The following is a 9,761-nucleotide window of genomic DNA, read 5'->3' on the forward strand; positions in this document are numbered from 1 at the left end:
GACCTTTGGAAGAGCAGACAGTGCTCTTAACCACTGAGCCAACTCTCTAGCCCGAACGTCACAGTCTTATCGGAAGGTTGGAGTGTGTCTGCCCCGAAGCACAGCTCTTCTGCCTGGGCACACCCACTCAGAGCGTCACTGTTGACAGGAGGCTTCGGATTCTCACTAGCTGCTTGCTTGGTCTAGCATCTTTCTTGTGGGGAAGATCTGTGGAGGGCGAGATTGCGCCCAGTACCTTGTATGTGTGTCCAGTGTCATCTCGCGTGAAGTCTGTCCTCCCATATATCGGGCCTCTCATTTACCCATCTGTCTGTCCATCACCCATTTTTCATTCATCTGCCCATCCATTTGCCCACCAATCCATCACTGATATATACATTCATCTACGCGTTTTCCTTGCCCACTCAAACATCCATGCACCTATCCTCCCACCCATTCACACAGTCCCTCATCAATACATCCGTCTACCCATCCGTCCATCCACTCGCCCACCCATCGTTCATCCATCCATCCATCCGTGTGTCTACCCATTCATCCAACTGCTTACCCACTTACCCACTTATCTACACATCCACCAATTCATCTGTCCACTCATTCATGATTCGTTCATCTTCATACCCATTCATCCAGCAGCCTTTTACTCACGTATCCACCCCATCCCATTCCGTCATCTATCCCGCCCACCCCCCCATCTATTCGCTCACTCATCCACATATCCACAAATTCATCCATCCATCCATTTTCCTATCCTTCATCCCTGATCCATCTGCCCCACTTCTTCCCCTGCTGTGTCGCCCATACTATATTCTGTCCTTGCTACCTCATTCTCTTAATCCCCGAGGACCTTGAAACCCACGGCGGAGAGGACGCAGCTTAGCAATGAACACCAGGTCCCTGCTGCACAGCCTCATTTCCTCCCTCTGTGAGAGTCGCAGAGCTGCCGCACAGGTTAGAGACACAAGGGCAAAGGCCCACCCAGCATGTTTGCCTGGTAAGCGTAGGATTTGTTTTCTGTTTTGAGCATCCCACCACTGGCTAAGAGCAGTGCAGTGAGGTGAAGCCAGAGCCTGATAGTGAACAGAGAGATTCGGGTTCACCGCTGTGATACCTCACGATACATTCGTTCACCACATTCAGGCTATTGGTAGGCGATGTAGTCAGTTCCCCATTTCTCCTCCTCTGGGGCTCTGCTGGTACGAAAAGGCAAAGTCTTCACAGTGTTCAGCTTTAGATAGACCTGACCACAGTCTAAAGTGTCCCCAAGGGCCCTGTAATGACAGGTCCAGCCTCAGCGGTGAAGCCTTAAATAAATATCCATCCATCTACCCATCATCTACACCTCCTCATCTCTCTGTTTGTCCATCCATCATCTACACAGTTGTCCATCCATTATCCCTCCATATACCCACCATCTGTCTACACATTCGACCATCCTCCATTAATCACCCAGCATCCGTTTGTCTGCTCATCATCTACTCACTTACCCATCCACCATTCCTCTATTCATCATCCATCCGTTATCCACCCATCATCTGCATATTCATCCATCATCGACCTGGCATCCACCACACATCCATCCATTCACCATTCATCCATCGGTCCTTCATCTACCCACTCATTTATCCACCCAGTACTGATCTATCCACCGTCACCCATCCATCCCTCTATCCTCCAGCAGTGAAGGATCTATGTGGAGACCCTGGATTCAGAATATCCCCAAATGCCCCTTATGGGGTTTTGATTCCCCCCTGATAATGATGTAATTCACTGTTCTGTAGTCCAGGTCTGGGTTTCAGTTTTGCCTTTCGGTACTGAGGCTGCCTAGAATTCAGTTGAACTGTCAGAGAAGCCATTTAAAAAATAAAATCCTCAGGGCTTGCTCTCAGTTGTTAGTTCTGTTCTGCTCCTGTGGTGCTGAGGATGGTACCCCGAGCCTTGCCATGCCAGATAAGCTGTGGAGTCACACTCTTTGCTGAGCCCCCAGTTCTTGATTTGAGTCAAAAAATCAGGAGCTTAGAATCTTGTCCCCTGATCCTCTCACTGCCACAAATGGAATTCTTCCTCCCTTTCCTTCTAAGGACCAGAGTCTCCGTCTTCATCTTCAGTGTGCTCTCCAGTCCAGGTGACTTCAAATGGCAAAGCTGGCATTTTGTCTCTGGCTGCACACCAGGTGTCCTGGCTCCAGTTGCACACCATAGGCCTCTACTTCTGTCATAACCATGTGTTCATTCTTACAAACGCATCCCCAGAACAATCCCAGCATTCCCAAGTCTCTTCCCATAGCCACTGCCTGCAGCCAGTCTAGGCTCCGGCTCCAGTTTCTTTGTAAGTTGATATTCTTTATCACCAGCAAGAGAGGAATTTTTTTCTGAGACAGGCTTTCTCTGTATCCTTGGCTGTAGACCAGGCTGGCCTCGAACTCATAGCAATCCGACTGCCTCTGCCTCCCGAGTGCTGGGATTAAAGGCGTGCACCATCACACCCGGCTGGCTCATCACTAGCAAGAGAAAGCACTGGTTAACGTGAGAAGGAAGAGATGCTTAATTGTGGCTATGCAAAAAAAAATGTTGTGTGCTTCTCAAGTGGCTAGCAGGTTCAGAGCTGTGCTCTGGGCACATGCTATGTTGCCCTGTGACTGGCACCTCCTGCTCTCAGCAGCCAGCACAGTGCTGCTGCCTTAGGGCCCAGACAAGAAGGCCTTGGAGCCCTCCCTTTGCTTTCAGCCTGCCTCAGTGGACCTAGTCAGTCTGAGTACCTATCCCTCCACTGGCCATAAACTCAAGGCTGGGAGAGTGAAGTTCTCTACTAAAGCCCTGATCCTGGTGTGTTTTCAGGCATACACGAGCACACAGTAGGTGCTGCTCAATCAGGCAATCAGTTGTCCCATAGGTCCAGGTCAAGAGTGAGATGACCGCAGCACTAGGCTCAGGTGCGAAGGCCAAAGGCAGCAGAGGCCTCTGCCATCCAGATGCCTCAGTTCATGCAGAAGTTTAGAAAATAGTAATTAATAAGCCTTTAATCCCAGAAGCAGAGGCAAGCAGATGTCTGAGTTTGAGGCTGGCCCGATCTACATAGTGAGTTCCAGGACAGATAGGGTCTCAAAAGAAAGAAAGGTCTTGAGGAAGCCCTATTCCCAGTTTTCTGAGAAAGCGCCAGATAGATTTCCAAATTGGTTGCACAAGTTTGCATTCCCACCAGCAATGAAGGAGTGTTCCTCTTTCTCCACATCCTTGCCAGCATGTGGTGTCACTTGAATTTTTTATCTTAGCCATTCTGATGGGTGTAAGATGGAATCTCAGAGTCGTTTTGATTTGCATTTCTCTGATGACTAAAGACGTTGAGCATTTCTTTAAGTGTTTCTCAGCCATTCCATATTCCTCTGTTGAGAATTCTCTGTTTAGTTCTGAGCCCCATTTCTCAATTGGGTTATTAGTAGGCCCAGCTATTCCACTCCTTGGAATATACCCAGAAAATGCTCCACCACACAACAAGGATATTTGCTCAACCAGGTTCATAGCAGCCTTATTCATAATAGCCAGAACCTGGAAACAGCCTAAATGCCCCTCAGTTGAAGAATGGATAAAGAAACTGTGGTACATTTACACTATGGAATACTACTCAGCTATTAAAAACAAGGAAATACCGAATTTGTGGACAAATGGATGGGACTAGAAATGATCATACTGAGTGAGTTAACCCAGAAGCAGAAAGACTCACATGGTATATACTCATAATTGGGCACTAGCCCAAAAGGCATGTCCCACGAAAGTCTTCAGTTACCAGGAGATTGGGATAGATATGAAGACATTCTACTGAGACTCTAGGTAAGAGAAATATAGGAGATGGGGGAGTAGAAGGACCCAGAGGGTCCTAGAAACCTACAAGAAGAACATCGTGACAGGTAGATTGGGGCGCAGGGGGATCTGCTCAAACTATTGCACTAACCAAGGACAATACAATAGTAAACATCGAACCCCTACTCTGATCTACCCAATGGACAGGACATTCTCCACAGTTACGTAGAGAGCGGGGACTGACTTTGACATGAACTCTGGTGCTCCATATTTGACCACCTTCCCTTGGTGGGGAGGCCTGATGGCACTCGAAGAATAAGCAGGCTACCAAGATGAGACTTGATAGCCTATGACCATATAGTGGGGGAGGAGGTCCCCCTCGGTCACAGAACTAGGGGAGGGGAAAGGGTGAAAGCGGGAGGGAGGGAGGAATGGGAGGATACAAGTGATGGGATGGCAATTGAGTTGTAATCTGAATAAATTAATAAAATTTAAAAAAAAAAAAGAAAGAAAGAAAGGAAAGCCGGGCGTGGTAGCGCACGTCTTTAATCCCAACACTCAGGAGGCAGAGGTAGGCAGATCTCTGTGAGTTTGAAGCCAGCCTGGTCTACAAACTGAGTCCAGAATATCCAAGGCTACACAGAGAAACCCTGTCTTGAAAAACAAAAAAACAGGGCAAAGTGCCTCCTGTTGTCCAGGATCCCTGTGGCGGCCGGGCAGGAAGCCAGCCTCCATTCCCCTCTGGTAAACACCTGTTCCTTGACCAAGTTCAACTCGGGTTTTTTTTTTTTTTTTTTTGCTTTTTGTTTTTGTTTGTTTGTTTGTTTTGAGACAGCGTCTCTCTGTGTATCCTTGGCTGTCCTGGACTCAATTTGTAGACCAGGCTGGCCTCGAGCTCACAGTGATCCACCTGCCTCTGCCTCCGGAGTGCTGGGATTAAAGTCTCGCATCACTACACCCGGGAAGAAAAACATTTTAAATTGCTTCTAATGCAAATAAATTTAGGATGACTCAAATATTAGAATTTTAATTAACGTCTACCCTACTCTCAGCCGACCTTTGACCCTAGCCCACTCCCATGTTCTACAACTGTCTTGTCCCTGTGCTCTGTCAGCATCTACACTCCAAGTGTCCACATAGTGTATCAGGTTATTCCAGGCTATCTGTGCCCTTTGTGTGCCGTCCCACCCAAACCCCACAAACACCTTCAACACCAACCTCAAGGCTACTGCTAAACGGACCTGAGAGGATGTTAAAATGGCAGAGCTACTGCAGAAAACAGGATGGAAGTTCCATATATATATAATTATTATTATATCACATTATATATAAAACAGTGATAGGACAGGCCTTTAATCCCAGCACGCAGGAAGCAAGGCAGGCAGCTCTTTGTGATTTCGAGACCACCGTGGTCTGTGTAGTAAGTTCTAAGCCAACCAGGTCTACAGAAAGATCCTGTCAAAAAAAAAAAAGAATTTATAGAATTATGCTTTGACCTAGTAATTCCATGGCTTGGCTTACACCAATGAGAACTGGGAGCAGGCCTTCAAAGAGCGGTTTCAACAGTCTGGATCCTAGCAGCATGAATCAATATAGCTCAGACATCCATCCCCGGGTGTCCACCTGCGGACAGTGTACTGTTCAGCCCTGAGTAGGAGGGGCCTTCTGCCGAGCAACAGAGAGGGCCCCTAGGGCCTAAAACCAGGCACCAAAAGCCAAATACAGTCTCACCTTATGTCCCTGAAGTCCCTGGAGAGGTCAGATTCGTTAAGGCAGGCAGCAAGCCGCATGATGGAAGGGTAGCTGCCAGGCCCGGGGAAGAGAGGACCGGTGAGTACAGCCGAATGGGCCATAGAACTGCCATTGTGCTGCAGTCCTGCAGTTAGATGGGGAAGATTTCAAGGTGGGCTGGTAGCGCTGGTTTTAATGAGACACCCCCAGGACCTCTGAACTGTGTACCTGAAAACAGCATCGGCAGTAAAGTCCATGCTCAGTGTACGATCCCGTTTTAAAAGAGAGGGAGGGAGGACCGAAGACTGCCCCGTGGCCCTCCTGGCCAGCATCGGCTTCTCTTCAGAGTCTGTCAAGATGTTCTGACTCTCTTTTTTTTTTTTTTTTTTTTTTTGGTTTTTCGAGACAGAGTTTCTCTGTGTAGTCTTGGCTGTCCTAGACTCGCTTTGTAGTCCAGGCTGGCCTTGAACTAGGAAGGAAGCCTCTCTGAGGCCAGCATCTGTGCACTGGGTTCCATAACCACACCCCATCCCCAAACACTGGTATTGTCCCCTGTCAGCTGCAGAGCTCTGAGGCTCTGGTCCTGCACTCTCAGAGCAGAGGAAAGCCAGCATGGGGGTGTGTTGATGTGGCCCAGGACTCTGTCCTCCTGCCATCAAAGCTTCAGCCCAGGTGTCATTCCTCAGGAACCATTCAACTTGTTAATTTTAGACAGGCTCTCTCCTTAGGTCATTGGAGCTCAGATTTAGAGAAACTGGCTTGCCGTTAACTTCTAGGGATCTGACTGTTTCCACCTCCCCAGGCCTGGGATTACAAGTGCTCCATTGAGACCTGCTTTTTGTTGTTGTTGTTGTTGTTGTTGTTTTGGTTTGGTTTGTTTGGTTGGTTGCTTTTGGTTTTTTTCAAGACAAGGTTTCTCTGGGTAGCCTTGCCTGTCCTGGACTTGCTTTGTAGACCAGGCTGGCCTCAAAAACACGCAGAGATCATCAGCCTCTGCCTCCCAGAGTGCTAAGATTACAGGCCTGCGCCACTGCACCCCAGCTGGAGCCCTGCTTTTTATGTGGTGATGCCCTAACTCAGGTCCTCATGCTTGCGTGGCCAGCACTTTATTGACTGAGCTGGTCCTGGCTGGGTATCTACTAGAAAAAGTGTCTTAGGCGAGTCTGTGACGCTTGGGAACTGCAAGGCAGGCGGGCTGTTTCAGCTGAGAACCCTTGTCTGCGTGCCGAGTCAGCAGAAATGCTCTCAGCCCGGAGATGAATCCCGGTGGATTCCCCCCCGGGACAGTGTGGTCGGGCTAAGTGTGGCCACGTGACTTCATTCTGCCTAATGAAATGTAAGTGGAGGTCTGTGCTGTTCAGGGGTCCGTGGTGAATGTGGGGGACCCTTCCCCAAGATGGCTGAGCCTTCCGTGGAAGTGGCAAGGTCTACTTCTCCTGCTCTGACTGCTGATATGACGGGTAAAGGATCGGCGGCCATTTTGTAGAAATGAGGTGAAAAGGAGGTCGAAAAGGTCAAGGGGTGAGGCATAGTACCTGCCTGTAATGCCAGCACAGAGTAAACTGAGGCAGGAGAATTGCTGCCAGCTCAAGGCTAGCTTGAGCTGTATAGCAAGACTCTGTCTCAAAAAGAAAGAAGAAAGGAAGAATGAATGAATGAATGAAACAAAGAAAGAAAGGACAGAAAGCCGGCTGTGATGGGGTGGAGTCGACTGCCGCTACCTCCTAATTTTTCCAAAGATCTTCGGCTCTCTCCCCCATACTGCTGCAAGCAGGGCTGTCTTTTTCTTTCATTTGCCTGTGACTCGTTGCTGTTACACTATCATGTAGTCTGGCAAGCGTTCGCTTTTATCTGACTTCAAGCTCTTTTCCACCTTGGGTACGATGCATGCTTCCTGAGCTCCCGGCCCTTCCTACCGTGCGCGAGCCGGTGAAGCCACCAGACCCTGAGGGTGGAGGGGACCGTGCTTCGAGGCTGGGAAAGGGGCTGAAGCGTGGGCTCAGAGATTAATCTGTGGACTCAAGCTTCCGCTGAGAAGGAGGGCGGTTGTAGGCCTGTCTCCTGGAAACCTGGACTCCCTGGGGGAGGGGAGTTCGCTGCAGGGGGAGAAGCCAGAAAGCAGCCTCAGAAAAGAGTTTAACCCCAGCCCTCAGTGATGGGGTCTTGTAAAGGAGATTGAGACTAAGGGCCTCGGCCTAACCAAGTTCTCTGGCTCTGGAGTTCATCTGTTTCTGCTCCTTCATTTTATTTTATTTTATTTTATTTTATTTTATTAATTAACAACCAGGAGTGGTGGCGCATGCCGTTAGTCCCAGCACTCGAGAGGCAGAGGCAGGCAGATCGCCGTGAGTTCGAGGCCAGCCTGGTCTACAAAGCGAGTCTAGGATAGCCAAGGCTACACAGAGAAACCCTGCCTCTAAAAAAAAAAAATTAATTTTGAGACAAGGCCTCACACAAGTATAGCCAAGGTTAGCCTTAAATTCACCCACGCAACTGAGGATGGTCTTGAATCTCTCCAGTGCTGGGTTGAAGGTGTGTGCTGCCACACCTGGATTGTGTCGTTGGGAATGGGGCACAGGGCTTTGCGCATGCTCCGTAAACATCCCGACAATTGGGCCACATCTCTAGATCTCTCTTTCCTCTTTTCTTCTTTCTTACTACCGCCCCCCCATCCCCACCCCGCGTGCCCTCTCTCTCTTTTGGAGGGGGAGTGTATGTCTGTCTGTGGTGTACGTGAGTGTGAGTGTGTGCATACGTGACGGGCCACAGTTGACGTGGTGTCCTCTATTGCCTTCCACCTTACGGGTTTGGGTTTTTTTTTAATAATATTTTTTTACACATAGATTTATATTATTACACATATATAAAATAAACTACATACAGCAAGAAGAACCACGAAACAATCAGGAATTATATTAATGTTACATTCATAGTGTTTTGGCTATTCGTATTTGGCAACCTTGCAGAAAACATTTTCCTATCTTGGTGAGTCTAAAATGCTGACTGTAAATCAGTATCTATCATATCTCATGTCCCCCACCTTATGTTTTTTGGTCTCTCACTGATTCGGAGAGGCTGATGGCTGTTAAGCCTACAGTGATGCACTTGTGTCCCCCTTTCCAACACAGGGCTTATGGACAGGTGCTGCTCTTCACGTAGCGCTTGGGGGGAGGGTCCCAAATTTAGGCCCTCGCTCATGTGCAGCAAGCGCTTTACTAATGGAGCCACCCCCTTCCCTCCACTTTCTGTTCTTGAAGCAAGGTCTCACGTAGCCTGGGTTAGCCTCGACCTCACACCACGTAGCCCAGGATGGCACTGAACTCCTGGTGCTCTTGTTTCTGCCTCCCAGGTGCTGAGGTTCCAGGCATGCACCACTGTGCCTCATCATAGTTTCTCTCCTACATATGTTTTTTTTCTTTTTTAGACAGTGCCTTGCTGAGTTTCTCAGGCTAGTGTTAAACTCATCATCCCCCTGCCGCAGCCACCCTGCTGCTGAAGTTGCAGGCATGTGCCGCCACACCCGGGTTCTGCCTCTGCTCCTCCTTCAGTTTTCTTGTTTCTGGCTGACGTTGCCCTGTCATTCACTCAACCCGTCAGCTTTTTATGCTTTCTTGCTGTGCGTCAGGACCTACGCTAGGCACAGGGGGCACCCTTAATAGGGGACCAAGACCCTGTGCTGGGGAACAGGAAGAAGATGGGCTTCAGAGAAATGCACACAGCATGCAGGAGGACCAAAGTTGCCCTACTGTGTGGCAGATACCAGCCCTCATAGTTCTGCCCCCAAAGTGTCCCCCTATTGGGGATACTGTGAAAGTATTGGCACCCTTTCCCTGTCTGTCTGTGTCTTGTGGGGGGGGGGGGGGGAGAGATGTGTGCTCAGCTGTCTGTGGGTGTGGTAGAAGCCTCTGTACATGTGTGTGTATTTGTGTGCTGCTGGCAGGTGTGTGTGTGTGTGTGTGTGTGTGTGTGTGTGTGTGTGTGTGTGTGAGCTGGATTGTATAAAGAAGAGGGCAGGGCAAGAAGAGCCTGAGTCAGGCCTCCCTGGTGACCTCATTGGCAGCTGAGGCCTGGAGTTGTCCCCTACCTGGCCCCCAGCTCTGGGTAGGGTAAGGGCTGAAGCTGGGACTCTGTGGGAAGGAGGGCTGGGCCCAGCTGGAGCTGTTTGCCTTTCCTGGGTGACTGATGGCACGGAGCCGCCGCCTTCCCATGACGGATGCTGGAATGCTTCGCTGATGA

The sequence above is a fragment of the Acomys minous genome (assembly GCF_964271855.1).
Source record: "Acomys minous genome assembly, chromosome: 12".
Classification (NCBI taxonomy): Eukaryota; Metazoa; Chordata; class Mammalia; order Rodentia; family Muridae; genus Acomys; species Acomys minous.